The 27570-nt window shown below is 42.6% G+C and overlaps 1 protein-coding gene across 1 annotated transcript in view; it reads left to right on the top strand.

The window, feature by feature from the left end:
• The window catches only part of CNTNAP2 (contactin associated protein 2), a 1059914-nt gene that overhangs the window by 633888 nt on the left and 398456 nt on the right, over window positions 1-27570 (top strand). The gene's annotated exons all lie outside the window — the stretch shown is intronic.

Consider the following 27570-nt stretch of genomic DNA (forward strand, 5'->3'; position numbering starts at 1 on the left):
TGATAAACAAAGACGCCAAAGAAACTAAAAATGTCATTATAGAATTAAAATATGCATTTAAGGTAATAAAAAGCAGCGCTGTTCCTGTTTATATGTATGCTCCATAGCTCTCTGTACTTTCCACATTCTTTGATTTCCTGTCTCAGAACAGATTTTGAAAGATAAGTAATACAAACAACAAAGAGAAAATGGAATTTTTAAAAAATACTATCAAAAATATCAAGTAATTCTGCCTAACATAATGGATGTGTTTAGTACTCCAGAGGAAATACTATAAAATTTAATGAGAGACTTAGCTCTAAATGAATGGAGAGATGTAACATGTTCATGGATTGGAAAACTGAGTATTTTTAGTGATGTTACTCCTGCCAAGTTGATCTATAGAGTTAATGAAATAGAAGTTTGAATTCCAGCAGGCTTTTCTTTGGTAAAAATTAGATAAGCTAATCCAAAAGTGTATATGGAAAAGCAAAGAGCCAAGAGCAGCCAAAACCTTCTGAAAGAAGTAAGTGAAGGACTTGCTCTATTGTCTATAAAGACTGGTTACAAAGAAAAAGTTATATGGAAAGTGTAATTTTGGGATAAGAATGAAGTAATAAGTCAATGGAATTGAATAGAGAACTCAAAAATCAACATACGCATTTATGGATGCAAGAGTTTTGACAAGGCAGTAAGAAAGAGAACAGCTATGGTAAAAATACTGTATTTTTAATGAATGAAGCTGGGATTATTACATATGCATATTAAAGACTGAAATCATACTTCTACAGCACACCATATACAAAAAGCAATTTCCAGTTGATCACAGAACTAAATGTAAAAGGTGAAACTGTAAAGCTTTCAGAAGTAATATAGGAAAATAATAGCCTGCGATAGAACATATTTTTAGACACAAAAGCAGCACAAATCAGAAGGAAAAAGTTAAGAAATTCTGTTCATGAAAAGATGCCATAAATAAAGTGAAAAAAAGTCACAGAAATAAAGCTAATAGCAACATATAGTTGAAAAAGAACTCTCATCCAGTAGGAGCTGAACGAGCACATTTTGGTTGATTCAGAGAGGACATTACCAAGGTAAGGAGGCCATAGTTAAAAGAACAGGGTCCCTTTCTATTTTTTAGGCCACCGAGTTTGCTTTGTTTCTAGTTGGCATCCACACTGAGGCCATGTGGGCATAGCGCTACTAGAAATTCCGTGTACATGCTGACATTTTATATATTCAAGGTGAGGCAAAAGTAGGCCTACCGTTGTGAGTGCATGAAACACAGAATTTATTCTTGTATTATCATGTATGAATTATTGTATTATTTTCCATATGAACAACTGTAAACCTACTTTTTCCCCACCCTGTATATATATATGGTATCATTTCTCCTTTCCAGGGCTGTCCTTTAGTTTTCACTTTCATTTGTGTCTTTATAGGTATTTTAGGGAGGATTTGAAGTTGTCTTGCCTAAGCTGCAGGCCAGATGCCATTTTCACCCATTTTTAATGTGCCTAAGATCTTCTATAATCTTTACTATACAATTCCTTAGGACTGGCATAGATGTGTGATTTAGATATACAGGGTCCAGCAGAAGTAAGGCTTGCTTGAGTGTGTTTGGTAGGGTATGTGAATGTCTTGAACAAGGTGGACAGCAATTTGAACATTTCGCCTGAAATATATATGGTGTTCTTGAGTGTGATATTGTTATGTTACAGAATTACATGCTTATGATTTTGTAATACAAGATTTTGTAATTAAAAAGGGGTATTATGTGTGGTGGGCCCTGTATATTATGTTCTTTCTTCCAGTATTTTCTTAGATTATATCAGTAGTTTTTTATGGTGAAATATAGTCCTACATAATATTTCTCATGGGATAATTACAGTTTGTTTGGGTTGTAATCTAATAATCTAATTAATCTATAATTCCCCCATCATAGGTCATTTTAGGTTACTTTCACTTTTTCAAAATGATGAAAAATTCAGTGAGAGGCCTCTGAGCTGAAACTTAGAAAGCATAAGGTTACATTTTTAGATAAATCCTCAGGAGTGAGAGAAACCAGGTCAATGTGTATACATTATTTTATGGTTTTAAAATGTATTGTGGTTACTGCTACTAATAATATTTGAAAGTACCAATGACCTTGAAATGTAAGATTCAGGAGAGAAATACAACCTCATGATTAGGACTGGGATTTAATAGCATGGGACTCTAGCCTGGGTGTCCCTAAACACATGACTTTTTCTCAAAGCAAAGCAAGGTTCCCCTTTTGTCTCCTCTTTCTCAATTGATGGAGTCGCACAGCTCCAGGTATCTGAGTTGACTCCTACTTTAGCCTAATTCCTCATATCCGATGCGGCCAGTGAACCCGTCGGCTTTGCTTCAAGGCCCCTCTGACACCAGCCCCCTCTTTGATCTCTGTTGTTGCCTCCCTCTTATCTGAACAGAAATGACAGCGACCTAGCTGGCCTCTAGCCTTTCAAACTACTCCTTCTCCTGCCTCTGGAGATGCGTTCTGCATCACAGACAGCACCAGGCCATTGCACAGCCTACGGCCCCCGGTGGTCCTCAGTCTGCACACAAAATAGAGCTGGTCCTTAGCACGTCAGCCGGGACTTTCGCACCAGACTCCAACTGCAGCACCAGTGCTGTATCTGTGTCCCTGAGACTTGTGGTCTCTCACGCTCATTCTCCTGAAATGCCTTTACTGCAGACCACATCCCACCACCTTGGTGATTGTTCCCAACTCCTACCAGATTTTCAGCATTTCTTTAGGAGAGTTACAGGTTAAGCCCCGCACCACTCCTATGCCTAGCACAAGACCTGGTACCCATGAGAGATGTTTAGGGTTAACAAACTAAACTGAAGGAAACCAAATGGAACTCAGTTGGATTGATTTATGTGCAGTCATTGCTGAAAAGCTATTGAATGATTAGCCTTTTGAAAGAACGGTAATTTGTGCTGGGGCGGAAGTCTCTTCATGATCTGAGCCCGTCTGAGATTTTGTAGGAAGACTTAAATGAGGATAGAAGTCATGTTCGTTATGGATCCTAAAAACACACACTGGAGAGCTAGCAAGTTAGAAAAAAAAATCATTGAAATTAAAGATAAATGTGCTAGGTCTAGTCAGAAATACAGAGTTTGAAACAACAACTAATTCTGCTGTCTCTATCTTTAAACTATTTGAAAAATTGGACCTGAGTTCAAACCCTCATTTTACCACCTCAACTGTGGCAGTGGCTTTTCACTGTCCCCCTCCTTCTCCCTGGCTTCCTCCAAACTGTTCTCCATGCCCCCGCCACAGTGATCTTACTAGACCATGAGTCAGATCCTGTCCCTCCTTCAATCTAAACGCCCTAATAGCTTCTCGCGATACACAGTAAAAACAAGGCATTTCTGTGATCAGCCAAAATCTGCGTGCCTTGGTTCCCCTAACCTCGTGAACCTCGTCCCCGCCTACCCTGACCTCAGGGACTCGGCGCGGCTGTGTTGGCGTCCCGTCCTCAGGACAGTCAGCTGCGGTCCTCCCTCAGGCCCTTGGACACTTGTCCTTCCTTCTGCTCACACTGTTCTCCTCTCAGGCATCCACATGGCTGCTTCTCCTACTTCCTCTGCCACCTAAAGTTTCAGCTTTCCCATCACAATGTTTAATAACTCCCTTTCCTGCTTTCCTTTCGTGCCTTAACTTTTAATAATATCTAGAATGTCCTATTTTTTAGGATTATTCATGGCCTGCCTCCCCAGTAGAGTGCAGACTCCCTGTGGGAGTGAGTTTTTGTCACTTTTCTGCTTATTAATAATTTCCTAAACTTAGAACAGTGTCGGACGGAGAGCAGGGACTCGGTTACAAACTTAATTACAGACAAATAAGAAATTCCATGGAAAAGAATAAACATTTTGCTTTTTGGCTCAATATATTATATAAAGTGGGACAGACACGACTTAACATGGTTTAAGTTTTTAAAAACAAAACCTGTGAGCATTCAAACGATGGAATTTTATGATGGAAATGGTCATGAACTCAAAGTTTGTATTCCTCCAGATTCAGGTGTTGAAACGCCAGGTGCCAACGTGACTGTATTGAGGTGACAAGACCTTTGTAAAGGTAATTATGATTACTTGAGGTCCTAAGGGCGGACCCTGATCTGATTGGATTAGTGTCCTTATAAGACAAAGAGCCCCTTTTCCTCTCTCTCCGCCACGTGAGGCAAGGTGGCTGTCTGCAAAGTCGGCAAGCCAGGCAAAAAGCTCTCACCAGGAACCAAGTTACATGGCGCCCTGACCCTGAACTCCCCAGCCTCCAGACTGTGAGAATTCAATGTTGAAGCCAACAGGGTTTAGTGTTTTGTTACAGCAACCCAAGTAAACTCAGATAGAAATGTGCCTTAAAAATCATTGAAACTGATTTCCTTTCTTGACAGCACATGGAAGCCAAAGAAGTTAAGTGATTTTCCAAAGGCTACCACGTCGGTCTATAACAGAATTTCACTCCCTGTCCAGGCTGCAGCGCAGGGCTTCCTCCACCCTCGGCGCTGGCCCTGCCACCGGCTGGCGGAACGCGGAATGGTCTAAGGCCAGGCTTCTCAGACCTCATTCCCGTGGAACTCGCTCCTTCCAAAAGCCATGCCAGGGGTGTTGCCACTAAAAGTTAGTGACGGCGATCTTTCCATAGCATCTCAAAGGGGTGAGCAGGTAGTTAATTTAATTTTTCCACAATTTTATTTTGTCAGTAACCTGTTCTTACCCCGATGAAAAGATGAGAAAGGGGAACAAGTATTCCTGGAGCAACACTGAACCATAGTTCGCTGAAAGTAACTCTGCCCTTGGGAGATACGGAGGGCTACATGCATTTAATAGGAACATCTTTTCCGCCAGTACAATTGATCCGGATTTAAAAGATGGAATGAATGCTACTCAGAATTTCACTATATTCCAAAAAGAGCCCCGTGACTTCTCTGAGCCCGGGATCCTGGATAGGTTTGAAAGGCATTGATATGACCGCATGGCACAGCAGCTCTGAAAGCCATTGTAAGCCCAGGCGGGATCGGCAGAAGAGAGCGTTCGAATCAAAGGGACCTCAGTCCTCTGTACACAGCTCTATCACAGCGTATTCTTGGTATTATACCCGTTACCAGTGCCTGGGTCCTGTAGTTAAGGCGTTATCGACTAGCATCCAGAGGTAACGTTAAGTGAATGATTACTTTGGGAAGTGAAAACCTAGGGGAACGTGAATCTGTTTTCAGGGTTTTGAAGCGCTGACATAAAGATGAAGGAGTAGATTTATTTGGTCTTGTTCCACGTGCAAAGCCAAGCTCTGTGCCCAGACACAGCAGGGAAGTAGGCCTTGACTCAATAGAGGAACGATTAGAGTTGTTATCCCTGGAAAATGTTTCCTAGTAAAAGTATTAACATGTATTGAAAAGTACTGGAAATGTTCCAGTCACCGCCCCGGACTATGCGGAAGGAATTCTGTGTGGGAAGTGATTTAAGACAGGTGACCCCAAAGGGTCATTCCAATGTGACAGCTCTGCCATTCTGTGAAGGCAGAGCCCTGGATCGCTATGTATGACAATGAGGATGTTCCAGTCGCCTGCAAATGGCTGGCTTCTTGTTGTAGGAAGAGGAAAGGGACAGAAAGCAGAAAGGTCGAAGATGAGCAAAATGAACAGGAAGGACAAAAAGAGAGGAAACTTCAGATGTTTCACAGCTTGTTAAATCCTGGCCTGTTCCTCAGCAAGGAACTCCGTGCTGAGATAAAGTATATTCTCGTGGTGGCTGCGTGTAGATTAATACTCTCTTTAAAAGTCAGTTACGGTCTTTGAGACCCTCAATTTTCACTTGACTGCTGAGATGTTCGAGAATGCTGTAAAATGGGAAAGAAAACCCTGGATGGTATTTCAAATTATTGCTTATTGAAAGAAACTTGTGTATTGCTTATTGCTACTTTAAATTGAAGAGGGAATGACATAGGGTACTAAAAGCTTGAAAAATGTCTTACAAGGTAGAACAGACTTATCCTTAATTACTGCTTTTTCTTTAAATACGATGGTTTAAGCAGTGGGATTTTCACCTTTTTTCTTGTTATTTCCCTCTGCTAAAATCATCTTTCTTTCTTATTTCTTGAATGAGTCATCTTCATGACATTTTGTTTCTAATCTAGCTGTTTTCTCTTTTTATAGATGTTTATAATAATATCCCTTTCTCTTTCTAAAAATACTTCGTTCTTTTTTTTTCTGTTTGAAAGTTCATTCCTTGATAAAAATACATGTCCTTTTAAAAAAGGGACAGGTATTCTGACTTTTGTATTTGATTCCTTCACATTGTAAAATTCCTAGGTTAAGAGTAATTCTACACTATTAAGCATTACATTATAATGAGTACGCATGAGTTGTTGGTGTATGTTAGAATATAACGCGTCAAACCCAAATACAAATTTGCTTTCTGCACTTTTGGGAATTTATGGAGGAGGAAAAAGAAAAAACTTACCTTCTTTAGGTCCAAAAATCATTGTATTTAGAACACATAAGCCTTCATGTGTCTCTTTCAGGACAGCATAAAATTTTTAAAAATTGGAATGGGAATGTCTAACATAAAGAGAAAATAGGGTCATTGTACAGTTCATCTGGAAACGAAAGATGGTCACGTAGAGAATAATTTAGAATGGCAGATGTTTGAAGGTTTACCATTGTAAATTCCCAAAGAGGCCCTCTCCTCCCTCATCAATGGCATCGGTAAGGAACGGCCCTGAACAGGGGGATCCCGGGGGCTCGCTTCCCGTCACCCCTGCCTCTAGGCCACCCTCCCCCTGGCCCCTGGCCTGGGCACAGCCTCTGCCCTCATCCCCCCGCCCCCAGCCAACTGCAGTGAATTCCATCAGTTTTCCTGGGTCTTTGTAAGTGCCGGATCACCTAATCCACACCGAGGCATTAATCATTCATAGCGGCCTAATATGTTCTCCCTCACGGTTTAATATTTGCATTGTAAGGGCTTTTACAACTTAAAGTGAAGTGGCGGTAGGAATGAAGACACATATGCATATAAATGTGTGAATACAACCAGTCTTTTTCTCACAGCAGTAATATACATTGACATTTTATTTACCTTCTACAATTTTCTGTTAGTGCATCCCTTTGTATTCAGAGTTTTAAATAATACATTTTCATCATGATGTATCTTTCAAATTATTGTGGATCTGATCCCATCTCTACTATAGAGCTTATTTATACATATGCGTTTGTCTTTTTCTTCCTACCTGATCCCCTCTGGTTTATTCTTCCTTTGGTCCAATTTACTCTTTCTGAGAACTTCCTGCCATTTGATGAGATTAGATATTTTAAAGAAATATGAAGGTAATAAGAACCACAGAAATACTTTCACCTGAGTCATGCTTCAGCATCAAATCCCCATCCTATCCCAAAACTCACCTACATATTTAGTTCTCAGAACTATATTCTCACCTTTTGATCACTAGGCCCCTGAACATGTTTGTTTACCCCTTTATCCAGTGCTTTCAGAACACAGACAGGTGGCGCTATGCTGTGTGTGCTGTTTTTCTACTATGTGAGCCACAGTTTGGAAGAGAAGATAGATTATTTGTTGAAGAAATAAATGTTTATACACAGTTTACTGTCCTCGTGCTATATGCTCTTCATGTACCTGCGACACTCAGAGAATGTTTTAGGGTTAGTAGAATTAAAAGCAAGACACATAGACAATGGCTTCTCATGGTTTGTATCCTAGAATAATTATTTGATCTTAGTGCCAAGCTAGAAAAGCTGAGATGGTTAATGTGGAACTAAAACGTGGAGACAGAAGAGACCATCAGCCCACTAGCCATTGACAAGTTAGAGGTCCTGCTTCGGTCGTGATGAGGCCACAGGGAAAGTGAGGCGGGGACCAGGTCTCCTGATGGGAGAATTAAGCTTTGGCTTGCAAGTGTTCCCCAAAGGGACAAACGTATTATGAAATCTACAGAGGTATTACATGTTTTTTTCCTTTGTAACACTTGTAAGAATTCCCTTACTGACCCATAGTTTCTCGCTCATAATATCCCATAAGTGGGAAGGAGAAATTTGTAGAAGATTCCAGTTACATATTGCAAAAACCTAAAGATACACCTCCCACTCATTTTTAGTGTCCTTTAACAACCTATTACAAATCAGGCATTCAATTAGATTTCTTAACCCTTTGTATGTTGGTGGGTTGGAGCGCCTTTTATAACCAAAACAGAAGGCATTCACAAGAATAGCTTTAAAAAGACCAGCAGGAGAATTACCAATATTATTCCTTTCCTGTTATGAAATTAGCATGCAACCATTTTTGCTCTTGTAAATAATGCAACCGTTTCAAAAAGGCTGCAGCCTCCAGATACGAGTGCATTAAAAATTCAGTGAAAAAAGTAAGCTTACGGCTGCCGCCGCGCTCCCAGGTTGCCCTGTGTCCTGCTGGGGCTGGCTCTGTTGGTGGTGCTCAGCACACCCCCCCCCCGGGCCCGTCCTTGGGGCATTTGTGGGCACTGAAGGATTGAAGGAAGGGGCTCAGAGTGAAAAGAAATAGGAGTGAATGGAAGATTTTGATGAAAATTAATAAGCACTCTGTGACTATCACACGTGATTTAGAGCAATGGTAATTTTCTCGTTGGCTGTATGTTTATGAATGTGGATATAGAAATAAAGGAGAAACCGAGAGTAGGCGAAAATGTTTCTCTCCATGGGCAGAAGGGTGAAAGCAAGTAATAATCCCTTATATGTTCACAGTTTGTGGTTTATACAATGATTAATGTAACTTTATTATTTCAAGTCTTGTCTTTGATAGGAGCCCCCAAGTATAGGAAGACAGGTACTCAAACAACTGCAAAAGGACTGAATAAAGCCATGTTTTCTGATTCCAAGGCCTGTGTTTGAACTTCTACAGCATTCTTTGAAAATGGAGACTCAGACGATGATGTGCTTAATAGAAAGTAGGCAGGAGACGTGTTGGCAGAGCAGGGAATGTTGTAGCAGAGAACAAGATTTTGAAAAGTCTGTGAGGCTGCTTGACAACTTGCTGTCTTCTTCTGACGGATCTGAAGTTCACCAAAAAACGCACTCTTTTCCAACTGGTTTTCCTACACGGGAATTTTTTGAAATGAACAGAAAAGCATCACACTGTGCTTTTGAGAAATTTGAGGGGTCCTCAAAACATAATTTATCCCCTTACAGATCCCCCCGCGACGCCATGTGAGACCACAGAGGGAGCTTAGGTGTAGTTATTTTTCCTATTTCCTTAGGTGACAAAGTCGTTTTCTACATACCTTATATAATTCTTGTGGATGGTTTTCAAGGGGCCTTTTGGCATGTGCAGTTATTTATCATCAAATATTTGTAAATGAAAGTGCCAGGAGATGAGGCAGAATACAGACAGCTAATCTCGAGGCTGCCCTGAATGACAGGCACAGAGGCGACACGGGAATTTCCAGAGGAGCCAAGTGTCAGCCTACAAAATTGCCTTTCCTCGCTTGACATCAGTGCTCACTGTTCAAAAATGAACACGGAAATCATTTGCAAGGCATCCTGGGAGAATTGCAACAGCTGCCTTGCTATATACAATTGATTACTATATCCGTGCATAATTTTAAAAAGCTACGGAAATTATTTAAAAATTAACATGTTTAGGAAAAAAGGTTTTTTTAAAGATTTCTTTTTTTACTTATTTATTTTTAGAGAGAGGAGGGGGGAGGGAGAGAGAGGGAGAGAAACATCAACGTGTAGTTGCCTCTCACGTGCCCCCTACTGGGGACCTGGCTCCCAACCCAAGCATGTGCCCTGACTGGGAATCAAACCAGCGACCCTTTGGTTCACAGGCCAGCGCTCAGTCCACTGAGCCACACCAGCCAGGGCAGAAAAAAGTTTAAATAGTATAAAAATACTTCTTAAGTCAGTGTTTAAACCTGTGCAAATCCACATTTAGCCTCTGAAAATCCACGTACAGTTTACTTTGGAAATGAAGTTTCTTATCTGCTGGTATTTAAGAGTAATTGCAGGTTTTAGTTTAAATTATTGAATGCTATCCAGGATCAAAACTGCATGAATATATGAATGAATGAGTGAATGAATGAATGCATGAACATACTTTCCTTGCTGCTGTGGGGAGCAAACGGTTCGGTCTGTCTGCCTTAGCTGCCCTTGAGATAGATCCCTGCCACCACGTGCTGTGGACACCCGCCCGATGCTTCGCTGTGCACTTCTTCCCACACACAGATAGGATTCCTAAGTCTAACACATGGACTAAAAGCATAAGAAGTGGGATCCGCTAAATAATAAGGCTTTACAGCATGCATCCCAGGATACGTGTTTTTATTTTTTGTCTTTGAGTGTGAAAGACGGTCCAGAGGAGGAAATGCCATTTAATGAGCATCTTTAATCTCCCAGATTCTGTAAAAGAAGATATTTTTTTCTCTAGCTTTAAAATGAAGAAACAGAGGCCTAGAGAAGTCACTCAGTATCACTTTCTGGGGGCAAACTCTGTCCCCACTGCTCCCTCAGTGGCTATAGGACATGCACTACAGCAAGGACCCCTCAGCCTCAGCGACTAAGCTGCTGACTTAGTCATTTCTTCCAACAAGATATCAAGGTGAAAATAATATAAAATATGCAGTTTTATATCTCCATATGATAGTGCTGATATTATCTTTCTTTGGATAATTATGAATACTAGAGGAGCCTCTTGGCTTATCTTCATAACTGCTAGAAATTAGTCTCCTTAATGAAATCTAATTATTACTAGTAGACTGCCTTCAAGAGAAAACTGGGTGCTGCGTAGAAGATCTGTCACTTTTGCTCGTGATAAAACATGCAAGTTGCTCAGCTGCTCTGGGCTCCGCTTGTTCATCCTGACGAGGAAGAGCCCGCACTTGCCGCACATCCTGCAGAGGCCATGGGGGGCGCCGCAGGTCCCATGGTGCTGCAGCAGGGGGTGGGGATTGCCGAGGAGGGCGACTCCTTGGTGACAGTGGAGCTGTTTGTCTCTGCACGGCAGCAATGGCAGCCCTTCCGGCATCTGCAGTTCCATGCCTAGTGAACGGCTTTGAAGGGGAAGAGCTTCCACAAGAACAAATCCTTCTGCATTTTGCTCAGAAGCAGGCCAGGCTTGAGATTAAATCCCAAGGGAAAGGGGACCTTTAGAATCTTCACCATGGATACGGCCTTGTATGTATGTGCCTCGTAGAATCTCCATCCAGCTTGGGGTGACTGTGAATTCCAGCCTCTAGCTGGGGCCAGGAAGTTGATGTTGTATCAGTGTTTGTCCACTGGGAGAGTATGGACATCAGCTTTGCCAGGAGAGTGAATCTAAAATGAAAATACATTATAATAGGAAATTAGAGAATTAAAAAAAAATAAAGAGTTTGGATTCAGGGAGCTCTAATGTCTTTCCTAGGTTCAAATGTATTTGCAAGATCAAGACGATGCAAGTGCAAAGCGAGAGGCTCTAGCCCAACATTTGGAAAGCATCTCTTGCAGTCAAAGCACTCCATTTATATTCTGTCTGTTTATATAACTTTTCCTTTGTATCCTAACCATTGCTCCACCCACCCGTGTTAGTCTCTCTCTTTCCTCTGCCCTCCCAGGTGCCTACTACCTGGTTGTATAGTAACTATGTAGGTGCCAACCATCTCTGGTTTTCATGTAAGCAATCCTTAGGGTGTTACCAAGAAAATAATATATAATGGTATAAATTAACACTGAAATCTAAGTTACATCCATATTATATTTTTTAGGCCAATTGGGACAGTGGGATCATGTCATTCGAAGCAACGCCTTCATCTGAATATTCAGGGTGCGTGCAGTGCCAACTTCATGTGCTGCCATCTAATATTTCCTGAATAAATACATGAAGCAAGCTGTTGTCAAAGAACTTAGTTTTCAGATGAGCAATCCTTAGGTTTTAATCAATATAAAATGCATAATGTGTATTAATACTGAAATCTAAATTATGTCCATATTTTTAGACAAGTTGGAACTTGTACAACCATGTAATTAGTAAGCTCATGGAACTATATTTAAAATTCCTTTTCTTCAAAATAATAGGTTTTTCAGAACGTTTGGTTGCTATTGTTTTGTTATGATTTGATTTGTTTATGAATTTGCAGGGATATTTAAGATTTTGATTCAAGAATAATTTTCTTCAGAGAACCTTAAAAGATTGACTGTTTCCTGAACCTCGGAGTGGTTTGCTTCCCTCCAAATAAAATACGCACTGAGGCCAAAATCCTTTCTGGTACTTAGATTAGTGCTCCATGTTGCTTGAACAGCAGAGATTTATGAGATTTATTCTCTCACAATTCTGGAGGTGAGAGCCCAAAATCCAGGCATTGGCAGGGTTTGTTCCTTCTGAGTCTGCGGGGCAGAATCTCCTCAGGCCTCTCCCCCAGCATCTGGTGGCGCCCCGACAATCTTTGGCCTTCCTTGGCTTGGAGACATGTCACCCTGATGTCTACCTTCATGGCCATGTGGCATTCGTCCTGTATGAATGTTTGCTTCCGTGTTCAAATGTCCTCTATTTGTAAGGACACCAGTCATTGGAGCAGAGCCCAACCCAGTGACCTCACCTTAACTTATGACATCTGCCATGAACCTGTTTCCAAATAAGGTCACATTCTCAGGTATTAGGGGTTAGGATTTCAATGTGTAAATTTTGGAGAAACATAATTCGACCTATCACAGCTATCACTTATCACAGTAAAACCAAACAAAAAGAAAGAGTTAAAGGTACAAAGGAATATTGTATCCATATCTCTCAATGAACAATGGTCTTAGGCTATGACCTCTGAGGATAATATGGGGAAAGGAGGAGCTTTGACTTTTCACATAAAGCAGGTGACTTGATATCTTGATATTACTACTGTGTAAAGATGTTTCTTCACACATCTGTGTCTTCTTCAGGGAGCTTGAATTTGCCCAGTATCGTTTTTCTGACCCCACGCACCATTCCTACAGTCACTGATGGGGCAGACGTCTGTTGAACACCTGCAGTGTTAGGCGTCGTTCTGGGCGCTGCCGATGCTGTCCGGAGCTGAAAGGGACTCTGGTCTTGTGGAGCTTACAGTCTAGCGGGGGAGAAAGGTATTAATCAAATAATCATATTATTCCATGTGAACCTCTATCTGGATAGTGCTATAAAATAAAGCCTGGTCCTATGAGGCCTAAATGGAGAATTTAAGCTCACGGGGTGGCTTAGTCGGGGCCCGTCAATGAAGCCCACCCTGAAGAGCTGATGCTCAGGTCGGGCCCAAGGGTTGCATAGGTGTTAACTTGGTGAAGAGGGAAGGGGGCGTTCCAGGCAAAAGGAACAGCAGGTCCAGCGGCCCAGAGGTAGAAGGGAATGCGTGTGTTCAAGAACGCCTACCCATAAAAAAAGAAAGAAAGAAAATGTGTGGCTGGAATGCCGAGGTCGAGAATGAGCAGAATGGGAAATGAGTGGAGAGAGGTAAGAAGGGCCTTTATTCTCAGAGGAGGGGAAGTTGTGGGAGTGTTTCCGGTGGACATGTGGCACAGTGAGATTTGTACTTCAAAAAGATTATGCCAACAGTGGCGTTGAGAACGAGTTCAGGCCAGGCCGGCGTGATTGGCAGACGGTTGCCGCAGTCCCGTGGAGAGACAGCTGGAGCTCCTGCTCTAGTGTTGACAGGAACCCTCCCCTTCCGTGCGTGTTGGGTGGAGCTGATGGACAGGCCCTGTGACTGAGTGGGTGTGGGGATTAAGGATGAGCAAAGTATCAGCAGTGAGTCCTCGTTTCTTATTTTCAAAACCAAGAGTAAGAATGCTGAAGGAGGACCAGCTTTGAGAGGGAAAACCAGGATTTTGTGTTTGGAAATGTTGGGTTCAATGCGGCTTTGAGAGGCCACGATGCAGATAGCAAGTAAGCAATTGCAGGCTTCCATCTGGAGCTCAGGAGCAGGTCTTGGTGAGATGTATGCATTGTGGGGCCCCATGTGTACAGTTGGCAGAACTCTGGGTGCTGGTGGGTTGTCCTAGGGAGAGAAAATAGAGCGACCAGAGTTCCTAAAGTCATCTTTGAGACATTCCACCATTTATTTCCTACGTAAGAGGTGGTGTTTCATCAGGCAGAGTAGCTGAAGGAAACTCAAGCCTTGAGAGCGAGTGAAGCCAGTAACGTGGATCGGGAGGGGAGGAGCCGAATGCTGCTGAGAGTCCAACAAGATGAGGAATAGCAGTAAACTCAGGGAACTCAGACACGGGGTTACACGGTGCCTCCCAACCAGAAACCGGGAGGCTGCGACAGAGCTGAAGGCACTCACAGTGACAATGGCGTGTGGGGAGGATGGAAAAATGCCAGATGGGTTAACCAGCTCCAGTGGGCAGGACACAGTTGTTGAAAACAAGGAGAGAAATCCCTAGAAACCACAGTCCTAAGTGAGCGGTCTGCATCCTCAGGATGCGCGGGTGCAGGCCAGACCCAGGGACTTGAATCCATGAGGATGAAGGAGGCCAGGCCAGGGTGACAGCGAAGGGACGGCCGGGAGGGTGATGTGCCAGATGGCAGCGAGCATCATACGAGGGGGCCGGGAGGAAGGACGTGGCAATGGAATGTCAGGCCTCAGTTCCGCCAGCACACCCAGGTCACCAGGACTGGAGAGAGAAGCAGCCAGCCCAGGAGGAGGCTGCGGGGGGCAGCTGCCGGGGACCGCAGTTAGGGCACAGAGCCAGAGGAGGACTCGGGGAAAGAGATTTTAGAGAGTGTTATGATTTCGAAAAGCACAGCGGGAGGATTTCAGGGGCCATGGGGTTCCGGGAGGGTAAATCTGTCCAGGTGATAAGGATGAGGGTTTAGCAGAAAACGGATGCCCAAGCGCGGGGGGCTTTCACCTAAGCATGCACGGGCGCGAACAGGGTTGGGGAGCATGTGGACATGAGCTCTGGCACTGCAGGTGGCTGGAGAAGGGGTTGCCCTCACAGGAGTGAGAACGGTCCCAGGAGTTGAATGACAACTCACTGCGATCTGCGTGGTGCAGGTTCAGCCAGGGGTAGGTCACAAGGAGTGTGCACAGGAGGAACTGAATTTTCAGGCCATTTTGTAGATATGACTCTGTACATTAAAAATAAAAGGGTAGGGTGCTGGGTGGTGTGGCTCAGTGGACTGAGCACCAGCCTGAGAACCAAAGCATCGCCGGTTCGATTCCCAGTCAGGGCACAGGCCTGGGTTGCAATCTAGGTCCCCAGTATGGGGCACACAAGAGGTAACTACACATGGATGTTTCTCTCCCTCTCTTTCTCCCTCCATTCCCCTCTTTCTACAAGTAAATAAATAAAATCTTTTTTAAAATATTACTAAAAAATAAAAGGGTAGAGGGTCACACAGTCAAGTTCAAATATTAATTCTGTACAAAGAAATTCCAAAATAGTCCCTTCACATCCAATTATTAAAATGATTAATTAATGGCTTGAATTATTATTTTTAGCTGTTTTTGTATCATGTATTTATAGCCTGGAGCTGTACTTTAACGAAAAGCGACAATATTTCCCCATTTGAAGTAGTTATCAGAAATGGGGGTAGGTATGAGATGGTAATTTTTGAAGGTGCTTGGAAAATGGGCTTGTAAAATGGAAAATTTTTCACACACACACACACACACACACACACACACACAACACTGCAGAGAAAGCTACTTATTAACATCCCATCAGTAAGACTGTTTTTCATTGTATAATAAGCAATTAGCCAACCACATTAGGCAATAATGAGAACTAGTAATCAGTTTTTTTTTATTAAAGAAATTAGAGTGGACTCATTTTAAAACAACATTTAATGCATATGTTGTAATGAATATGCAAAAGGCGTCAGTTGCTTAAGCAAGAGTTGTAATTCTTGCTACTCCTCCAACCAAAAATAATGACTCAGGATGGGCCGGCGCGCCAAGCAGCTTTTCCCAACTGATAGAAGTTCATTCTGTCTGCAGTTCCTGAAGGACTGAGCTTATGTTACCAAGTGGATGAATTCTGTGTGGTATGAGGTTGTACCCCAAACAGGATACATCCCATTTTCATACACTTGGCGTGCCACCAGGAAAGGCGACAGAAATTATCATCTCTCTGGTCAGGGCGGTATCCTGAGTCTTTTTCTTTGTTGCATATTCAAGAAACCCACAACTAGCTCTAGAGTTTCAAACGTTTACTTGGGTGTGGAGATCGCTGCCAACTATGCGATTTGATGAAAACAGAATTGTCCTGGTCAATTTTTGCATTCTTCTGAAGATTTTAAAGGAAAGAGGCAACATTTCATAGGAAATAAAGCATCTGACTTCTTTGAAATAAGGTCATTATAAGACGGCCCTGCCGGCTGTGAGAGCAGAGTTTGGGTGCTGGTACTTGCCACTTATTCCCAGGTAAGCCGCCAGGGACGGAGAGAGGCGAAGAGACTTGAGCGAGTCCCTACCCCCAGGCCCGGCTTCTGGATGCTTGTGCTGTGGGCTGTTCCGAGCCAGGGTATGAAGCTCTTCACTGGGAATTGCATCATAGATGATCTCTCCCTTTCCAGGGCTTTAAATACCATCTATATGCTAATGCCTTGCAGGTTTACCCTTCTCGCACCCTTTTCCCTGAGTGGGAGCCTTAGATACACAACCCGCTCTTCACCTCTCCCTTCCGCCACCTACTCCCCGTCTTGGTATCGGCAGATTGGCCCGACTTGCCCTGCTCCGGCCTTGGACCTGTCAGTGAAAGGAACCACCAGGCACCCAGATACAGAGGCAAACAACTGAGAAGCCTCTTCCCGTCCTCCCCCACCTACATCTCATGGAGACCCCCATGAGTCCCCCAATAGGGTATATTTTAAAGGTAGACAGGAGGTCCTGCCGTTGCCATCTTTATGATCCCTCCTAAAGGTGGCTTCTCACTGTATCCCAAACACTGTCACCTCTCCCTTCGACCCGTACAGTCTCCGCTGGGCAGCTCTTTCTGTGTCCAAGCTGGCCTTCCCTCCGATGGGGACACAGCAGGACATTTGTATTCTAACACGTACGAATCCGATCACTCCCCTGTCTGTGTGTCTCCGGGGGCTTTCCATCGCCTTTAGCATGAAACCCGGATTCCTCGTGCAATGAGCAAGCCCCTGGGCAACCCAGCCTTGTCCACCCCGCTGCCGGCGGCGCCCTCTGCTTGGCCGCTCTGTCAGCCATGGGTGTGAATCCCCTTAGTGCGTCCAAGCCCTTGCCTCTGCCTCGAGCACCATTTCCCCAGATCTTCCATTACGTGGTCTCTTCATCGTTCATTCCCCGCGTAAAGGTCACCCGCTCAGAGAAGCCTTCCTCCGCCAGCCCCCATAAAATAGCTCCCGGCCTGCCCTGCAACCCCCTGCCGCTCCAGCCTCTGTCCTTCTTCCCACAAATTACTATGAGATTATACTCTTTTTTTTTTAAATTAAATGTATTAGGGTGACAGCGGTTAATACGATCGTATTGGTTTCAAGTGTACAAGTCTGTGATTCATCGTTTGTGTATTGCATTGTGCGCCCACCACCCAAAGTCAAATCTTCTGTCACCATATGTCCAACGCCCTTTACCCTTTACAATCCCCACAACCCCTTCCCTCTGGAAACCACCATACTGTTGTCTGTGCCTATGAGTTTATGTCTGTTTGTCGTGTGTATTCATGTGTTGCTTTCAGTTTTATATCCCACACATGAGAGAAATCACATGGCTCTTAATTTTTTCTGACTTATTTCACTTAGCATGACACTCTCAAGATCCACCTTATGGTGTCACCAACAGCAGTTGTTCAGCTTTTCTTGTGGATGAGTAGTATTCCAGTGTATACGTATATCACACCTTCGTTATCCAACCACCAAGCAAAGAACACTTTGGTTGTTTCCATGCTTCAGCTACCAGTGAATTTGTTTATTTTCCGTCTTCACCCCCATGGGCAGGAAGAGCTTGACTTTGCTCGCTCATGAATCCTTTGTACCTGCATGCAAGAGTGGAGTTCGATAAATAGTCATCGAATAAAGAATAATAATATACCTCTTCCACGTGCCTTGATTTTTAAGCTCCAAGCATTATCAGTTGACTCAAGATATAAGGAAGTCTGATATATTGCGTGACCTCCGGCTTCCTCCACTCCCTTCTGCCCCTCAAACTATACAAGTCATGTTATTCCCATGTTGTTATAATTGATGTCATTTACATTCTGTTCTATAACTTGAGTCTCACAGTTATGTAGACACAGCTCTGCATTTGCACAGATTAGACGTTCCCCACTTTTTTCTTTTACCGCAGCTGCCTTGTCCATCTGTTGGTTTATGGACGTTTATTTATTGTTTTGTTTTTAAAGAAATGCTCATGAGAGTTCAATTCTCAGAGGTCTTGTTTGTTGGGAAATATATACTGCTACCTATATAGCAGTTTTTTCTGAGTATGACAATTACTGCATCAAACCTTCTTTCCCGGAGGATTTTTTAGACATGATTCTGCTGCCTCCTGATACTATTCATTACAACTCAGAGAATTAGGGCTGCCCGGATTTCCTTTTCTCTTGCTATTATTCTATAAATTCACTACCAGATTCTCATTTTTTATTAATTTCTACAAGTATTCACTGAAAGTTTATACTTTCTGTGGACATAATTCTCTCTTTTAAAGATACTTTTTTATTTTATCATTAATTTTTAAAGACGTCATCTATAATTTTAGTTGTATTTTTGTTTCATTATGATTGTTCTCTTACTAATACCAATCCATATTTTGGGGGTTTTTATTTTGTTCCTTTTTCTCTAATGAGTCCTAGATGCCTCTGATTGTATTTTCAGTTAAGCCTACTTTTCTTTGTGCTGATTTTTTTACGTGACTTTCATTTCTGTGATGATTTTATTTTTTCCTTCCATCCTTTGTCAGGATCTGTCAGCTCACATGTGTCTCTCCCGTCTGTTCGCTGCGCTTTTTGGTTTTTAATACAGGCAGTATCTTTGCATAACGTCTCCTGTTCTTCCTTTTGCTGTTACTCATCACCAGATGGGGAGCTCTTCCTGTTCCGGCCCTTTGTACAGGGAGCGTGTGGGGAAGGGACAGAGTCGTAACTCAGGACAACACGCTGCAGTTCTCCCCGATGTCCTCAGGCGACTGTCCCAGGCAATGACTCTGCCATCCCAGGTTCTTGTGCAGTGCCAGAGCCTGGCAAAAAGAGGTGATTTGAGCAACGTGTGTCATACACAACGTGTCTGTCAGCCATGTGGACAGTCTTGCTCCAGAAAATGGGGCATGGCTGTTCTTTCCTCATTCAGCATCCTCTTCCTGGCCACAGGCACAAGGAGCCTTGGTCCACCCACCATGGACCTGGACCTTGTTGTCCCGTGCTGAGTTTTTGTTTTTTTTTCCTCACCTAGCGTATCACCTTATTAGGATTTTTTTGGCTCTATCCGTTGATGGATAATTGGGTTTTCTTCACTTTTGCCTATTATTACTAATGCTGCTATGAACATCTGTGTACAAGTATTTCTGTAGATATATATCATATTTTCAGTTTTGGGGGATATATGCCAAGGAGTTGAATTGCTGGGTCATGCTGTAATTCTACATTTAACCTTTTGAGGAATGCCAGGCTGTTTTCCAAAGTGGATGTAAAATTTTACGTCTCCACCAACATAATAGGAAGGTTCCGATTTCTTCACATCCCTGTCAACACTTGTTAATGTCCTTTTTTTATTATTACTATGGTGTTTCTAGTGGGTGTGAAGTTGGTATTTGTAGTGTAGATTTTCATTTCCCTGGTGACTAATGATATTGAACATCTCTTTATGTGCTTATTTTCCATTTATACATCCTATCCAGAAAAAGTTCTATTCTTTATGTATAGAAATCCTAGATGCAAATTTCTTATCAGATGTAGGTCTGTGGTTTTGTTATCTTGTGATATATTTTTCTGGTTTTGGGGTGAGACTAACACTAGCCTGGTAGAACTAGTTAGGAAATGTTCCCTGTTCCTTTTTATGGAAGATTTTATGACAAATTGTTATTAGTTATGTTTAGGCGTTTTATGGAATTTACCAGTGGATCCATTTAGGCTTAGACCTTTCTTGGTGGGTTGTTTTTAAAAAATTATTAGTCTAGCCCTGGCTGGTGTGGCTCAGTGGATTGAGTGTTGGCCTGCGAACTAAAGGGTCACCGGTTCAATTCCCAGTCAGGGCACATGCCTGGGTTGCAGGCCTAGTCCCCAGTAGGAGGTGCTCAAGATGCAACCACACGTTGATGTTTCTCTCCCTCTCTTTCTCCCCACATTCCCCTCTCTAAAAGTAAATAAATGAAATCTTTTTAAAAAAATATCAGTCCTGCTATGGCTGGGTGGCTAAGTTGGGTGGAGCATTTATTGTCCCATACATCAAAAGGCTGTGGGTTCAGTTCTTTGCCAGGCACATACCTAGGTAGTAGATTCGATCCCCAGTTGGGGCACAGATGGGAAGCAACCGATTGATGTTTCTCACATCAGTGTTTCTTTCTCTCTCTTTCTCCCTCCCTCTCTCTAAATTAAAAAACATCCTTGGGTGAGGATTAAAAATAATATTTAGTCCTTATTTATTATAAGCTATTAAGATCTATTTCTTTTTTAGTCAGCTTTGTGTCTTTCTAAGAATTTGTTCATTGCATCACAATTATTTAATTTGTTGGCATACAGTTGTTTATAGTATTCCTTTATAATCCTTTTTATTTTTATTTTTGTAGGTTAGTAGTAATGTCCCGTACTTCATTCCCGATTTTAGTATTTCAAGTATTTTACCCCTTTGAGTCCATTTAGTTCAAGGTTTGTCACTTTTGTTCAACTTTTCAAAGAACCAACTTTTGGGTTCATTGGTTATCTCTATTTTTTCCTATTCTCTGTTTTGTTCTAATCTTTATTATTTCCTTCCTTATTTTTACCTTGAGCTTAGTTTGCTCTTCTTTTCTCAGTATCTTAAGGTGCTATTTGCATAATGTATCTTTTTCATTCTGTTACTTTTACCTATGTATGTGTTTTAATCTAAAGTATATCCTCTGTAAAGAGCATATAGTTGGGTCTTGCTTTTTGTTGTTGTTCAGTCTGACAATCTCAGACTTTTGAGTTGTTTAATCCATTCCCATTTAATGTTATTATAGTTGATATTTTACTTTTGTTTTCTATATGTTTCATGTCTTTTATGTTTTTGCATTTTTCTTTATTGTTTTTACATCATTAAGCAAGTGTTTCTTAGTGTTTGTTTTTAAATTTCTCTTTTTTCTTTACTGGCTTTGGTTGTTTCAAAGGGCAGGGAGAAGCAAAGATCTTTACTCTCCCATTTTAAACCAGAAGTTCTCTGTGTTGGGTCTTCATGCAGCAAACATTTCATGATACTTGATACCGCCATGGTAGACATGCTTGAGTTTCAGCACAAAAACTCCTCTCCTGAGCATCTATAAGCTTGCTCCCGTGACTGAGCCATGGAGTACTAACAAAGAAGTCTGGGCTCTCATTGTAACTCTGTGATTAACTAGCGGTATGATCATGGGATATTCAATAACCTCTCACGTAGTGATTTTCCTAAATGTAAAATGTACAATGGAGTGATTTTCTTAAATGTAAAATCACTACCTCTCTTGTGATTTTTTAGATATAAACTCCAAATGAATTAGATCTTATTTAACATTCCTTTTGATACCAATATTCTAAAATTCTGTGAATACAGTGATTTTTACGGCCCTAAATACATAAGCATGTGTACCAGACAATCTAATCGACAATGAAGATTTGGGGAAATAGGACTCAACTAGCCTCACGCCATCGGAAAGTAGTTATTTGGCCCACACCACTGGCCGGTGTCCTGCACACCATCTCTGTGTGTGGTAGTGACTGTGATTTGGAGACAGGAAGAAATACAGACACTGAAGTTGAAATTCTTGATCTCTTTATTACAAGGTTAAAGATTTTTTGAGGATTGTTTGTACTATTGGGAAATGAAGGTAGATAACAAGATCTATTCTTCATAGCCCAGATATTTATTGGGTCACCTCAATAAATTTATGTTAGAACGGTGATATGATTATCACTATAACCTTGTGCAAGGCACCTCATTAGAATAAGAGCTGCGTGTCAGTCCTATACCTGTGTCCAATGGTGTCATAAACATACTGTTAGTAAATCTATTATCCATTAACTGTTGAGAGCATGCATGCCTCTCAAGGAAGGCTGATGTGCTATTATATAATAGGAAGGTATGATCCTGCTCTAACAGCTTAAGAGGAGAGGGAGAATAAACATGAAGAGGCACTTTTAATTATTGACAGTTGCAGGCAGCTGTAGCACAAACAATTCCAAAGACATTTCCATTTGACTTGGAATTTTCACATGCTTTTAGACAGATCTATTTCCCTAAATAGAGTTTATCTGGGGATAGTATTAAAGAAAACCTATCCTCTATGCATTTGCTAACAGCGTGGTAGGAGCCAGGGCTACAAAGACGGTGGTTACAGCAGCAGGCTGGTCCAGGATGAGAAAACGTTCTGCGAATGATCCGTAACAGGGAAAACCCTCCTATAGATCACCAACAATCGAATATCCATAGCGCCACAGATGGCAAAGAAAACAAGCAAGCTTCTCTGTAACAGCACAGCTGGGCGAGGGCACACGGAGGTGCTGAGGGGATTCATGAGGTGCCCGGAGCCAGGATGATTAGTCCATGAAGCTCCGTGCCGATGCGCTCCTGCAGCATATTTTGTTAACGACTTTAAAAATGTTCCTGGTCCAGCTGTGTCATGGAACAACATGAGCTTTTATGACCTCTGTGTTTTAGTCTCATTCATTGTTTTACTGCCATTAATGTAGAGTGCATTGTAGACCACTGAATGTTCTAATGAGTTAATGATCAAAATCGTGGAGGTAGTTTGAGCAATTTGATGGGCTGAAGAACCCAGAAATACCTCCGTGTCCAGGCTTGTCTGCTTTCTGAGTGGCAGTCCCTCTCCGCTCTCATTCAGGCTCACCCTCATGCCCTGTTGTTCCTTGCTATTAAGTCACAAATCATATCTTCCTGTTTACAGTTCTGGCTAGGAGAGCACAAGGCTCCCCCTGATTGCATCTCCATGATTACTTTTGTAAGATATTATCTCATGAGATACCTGTATTTAGTGATCATCATGCATTATATTGAATGGTTTTAGTCCTCCTTTGGAACAGTTTCTCGGCGTACCTTCCTGTTTTCATGAAGAGCTTTTCAGCTTAATACTTTGCACCTCAGGTTCTCTTAGAACCAACCAGATGTGTCTTTTGGATCATCAGTGAAGAAGGTACTTAACGACAGGTGATATTTAACACATTACTCAGTCAGACCACACATTTGGAGGGGCAGCCTTTCCATTGTAAGTGACTTGGTAACAACCATCCCATGATAGCACTCCCTAAAATATATTCCATATACTATGACGTGCATGGAATTTTATTTATTTTTATTTAATATTTCGTGTATTTTTTCCCATTACCACTTAGTCATGTACTTACGTGGAATTTTAATGAATATTTTGTCAAAGTAAGTTAGGAAACATTGAATATAATAAAATTAAGCAGGCTGTGTTATTCTAGGGGTTATCAGTGGTCTGGATAGGCTAATGTTCCTTACAAACCTCCAAGAGGACTATGATATAATGTCATGCCCAATATTTTTAATTGAGCATCTGGCAGGACAGGATTCTGGAAAAGGCCCTTTGGCTGCCGTCCTAACATAAATGTATTAAAGTGAAGACCTAGATACTTGGACAGATCCAAGAATAACAAGAAATACAAGAAGACTATTTTGCTCTTGTCTTACCAGTAATGTAAGTCACTTCTCTTCTGGGAAGAGTAAATGAGTGGATGGAAAGAATGGTAGCTACTTACTTGCTAATATTTACTTCCCAGGATGTGTGGACAGAATTTCTTATTCAATTGGTGGAAATTCTAAAATAAAAGACAAGGGTTTCCTTAGTAAAGAAGTACACAGCAGGGGAGGGGGAGGGAACCCTAGTGTTAGGTAACATCAACAACCTTGTAGGCAATCATTTAGTAACTCCTGATCTTGCTCTTGCAGGGAGCTGAGCTCGGGGCTGGGTGGGCACTGGGAATAAGCCATGGCCACAGCCCTAAGGGATTCCATGCCCTCGGCCTCCACTACGATCTATAACAAGTACGTGTAATACATGAGAGAAATACTCCTGTGCTTTAGCCACAGAGTAACACGGAAAAAACAAGGCAAGAGATATTCTTCTTGCTGAGTAAGTCCAAGAAGACGTTACCAAGTAAATGAAACTAGTTTGGGATCTGGGAAGATGGAGAGGTTGTGATCAGACAGGAGGGAAAGAATTTCAGGCACAGGGGAGATCCGGGGTCAAGGCGCAGATGCCTGGGACCGCAGGCCATGTTCAGGACGCTCTGGGCAAACCTCTGTGGTTCGGAGATGGTAACCACGGGCAGACAGACTGCCGAGACAGACAGTCAGCGGCGAAGGCAGGTTGGGGTGAGGTCATCATGAATTTTATCCACTCAGTATTACGGGGCAGGCAGCGGACTCTCTTCCCTCTCCGGCCTGATCTTCACAGTGAAATCTTCCAATGGAACGTAGACGCAGTACAATGCACACAGTAACAGAAAATAATTCACAGGCCTTCACCGTGGGCCCTTGCAGGCAGGCACGAAAGAAATAGAACACATAAATTCTTGACACAACAAATATATAGGATGTGCCAAAATTAAATTAGATAAAAATACAGGGTCCGGCACAAATAACACCCCTTTTTTATTACAAAATCTTTTACTACAAAATCATAAGCACATAATTCTGTAACATAACAAGATCACACGCAAGCCCACCATAGGACATTTTAGGCTAAATGTTCAAATTAAAACTATAAATTATTGCGCCCATATCACTACCCTCCCAACCACACTCAAGCAGGCGTTGCTTCTGCCGGACGCTGTGTAAGACAGTGGGGCATTAGTGCCATCACTGGTGGCAGTTGTCAAACTGTTTTTGGAGCCAGTGCCGCCTGATTTTGACAGGCCTCCCCAGCGTCCCTGTCAGTCATGCCGTCATCAAATATTTATTGTATGTTACATGCTGGATGGAAATCTTAACCGCTGAGGGAGGATTTGATTTGGGGAGCCCTCCCAAAATCGTTTGGGTTAAAGCTGGCCATGGAACAAGGCCTTCAGGAGAAGGACTATCATTACAGACTAAAACCCTGGTGCAAGTATGAAATGAGATTCCACCCCCCCCCCCCCCCCGCCCCGTTTTGGACCTGTACACTGTGAAGCATAAAATTAGAACTGTAAAGTCAAGGCACTTTAAAAAGAGAATCCCAACAAGGCACTTTAAGCAAAGGCAGCATCACTGAAAAGAAAAAGAAAAAAGATGTGTAACTCCTCACTGAGACTCCATTGAAAGCCATGCCGCACGTGGCTGTCTCAGGGACCCCTCGCTTGTTGCAAGGACACGCCCCCACGTCCCCGTGCCTGAGAGCCACGTCGCGCCGATCAGGTCCTACAGCACATGGAAGAGACGACGCTGCGTCAGCACTTTAGAGGCCAAGACACCCCTGTGGTCTGCAGCAGCCAAAAAGGATCACTGAAAAGCTTTGGACCCAGCCTGGACCTTCAGAGCAAATACTAGGGGACAAAACAGGGTGAACAGAGTCTGGGCTATATGCTGTGTTTAATATCATCTTCAAAAAAGAGTTCCAGGTTGGAAGAAGTAACATTTGAATAAGAGTTCTCAAATACGCAGATAGAATATTCCGTATTATTATTATATTATATCTCACCAATGTATATTAATATACAATTGTATTGTATAAGTATATAACGTATTTGCGTGTTAAATAGGTGTGCAGCCTTTGGCAACCTCTGCGAACTTTATCAACCTGTCCCCTTAAAATAACTTGTACAAATTGCTGCTCACTTCTCCAAACCATTGTTCATTTCAGATAGAAAAAATTAACTATCATGGAAGCAGCAACAATAATAACAGTAGTAGCAATAATAATAAGAAGTAGCTTAAATAATTGAAAACCTAATAAAAAGAGAAAGGAGGCAATACCAGTGGAATAATAATGAACCAGAGGAAAACTTGAGGTTGTGAAAATTAGACTGTTAAAATGGCTTTAGAGAGAAAGTGCTCTAAGTCCCATTTCTTCAGTTACATGAGACAAAGATGCCAGATCAGGTTAGAAACGTTTTACTGAGAATTTAAAAGGGGAAAAAAACCCAACAAAACAAAACAAAAAAAAAACCACCTGTAAGGGCGGAATTCAGTTCTCCCTTTCTTTAGCAAGGATTAGCCAGGGGGGAAAAAATTCTATGTCCAAAGAAAGGTGACCTCTCACGCCACAGTCAGTCCAGCATTTTTCAGCCTGGAGCCAAGTTCTGGTGTTCAGGCACAAGTTACATGCCGGCCCAGCCCTATGTTCTGTCATATCAGAAATGCAGCCAGCAGCCTTGGGTGCCGAAGGGGCCAGGCCCCCGGGCTGCTTTGCCTTGGGACGTGCCGGTGGCCGGATCCCAGAATAGCACAGACTGAGCCTCGGGCAACAGGTTGGAAGCTGCGATCGCGGCCCTGAGCAGAGGTCCCTCCCTGTCCTTCAGGAGAGTCTACTTTGTCATTTCTAACAGTCCCAGAGCTGGACACTTGCTGACCTTGGAGAGAGGAATACAATTCAACTCTCAGAAGGCAGGAATAACAGGAAGCACATGACAGGTCTGGCTTCCTCGGCGGCCAGGGCATCTCCTCCAGGTGGCTCAGGATGGAACAGGTCTGGGGTCGTCCGCTTCCCTCGGCTCCCGCGTCTCGCCCTGTTTTGAGGCTGGCAGCGGGGGGCCAGTGACGGCCACTTGGCGAAGTGGAAGTTTTAATGGGAATCCTCGTGCCCAGGGACTGCGGGGAGACTGGGAGACAGCCCCTCATCACGCAGAGACCCCATGATCATACCCAGTGCCCTGGCACTGAGCTCTCCCCACCACAGCAAAATGAACCAGAGTCACCCCCTGTCGCCTGGACTTCAGTTCTTTGACTTGTTTACAGGTTGGTCTTGTTAAGTCTAAGAAAGGATATGAATTCAGCCTCCTCTATGGCTCAAGGCAGCTCTCGCTGTGTTCCTAACGATCCTGCGAGACAGCGATTGTCACCCTTTTCATCTCATGGGACACATAAGCTAATTAACTAAAATTCTGCGGCACATCGGAATATATGTTTTTTGCCAGTCTAACAAAAGAAAAGGTATAATAGTGATTCGTTCACACTGGATGGCGGTTGGTGTGCTGGCTGTTGTCATATTTTTATTTGACAGTCTAAGGGAAAAGAGGTCAGTGCCCCTGACTATATAGTCAGGTAGTGCATGTTTTAAAAATGCTTGCAGGACGCCAGTTGAAAATCGCTGGTGTAAGACAGTAGAAGGCAACAGAGTCATTGCTCGTGGCAAACTTTTGGAATTGCTGGGGCTTCTTTCCACCAACTTAAAATGAATTCTGATCTAATCCAATTCCACGCTGGGCATCGAGGGCTTTACAAATACAAGAAACACATACTTGGGAATCTGCCAGACCTATAAAAGCATGTGCTAATATTTAT

Source organism: Pteronotus mesoamericanus, unplaced genomic scaffold (assembly GCF_021234165.1).
Source record: "Pteronotus mesoamericanus isolate MK-2021 breed Mesoamerican mustached bat unplaced genomic scaffold, CSHL_Meso_final scaffold_85, whole genome shotgun sequence".
NCBI classification, from domain to species: domain Eukaryota; kingdom Metazoa; phylum Chordata; class Mammalia; order Chiroptera; family Mormoopidae; genus Pteronotus; species Pteronotus mesoamericanus.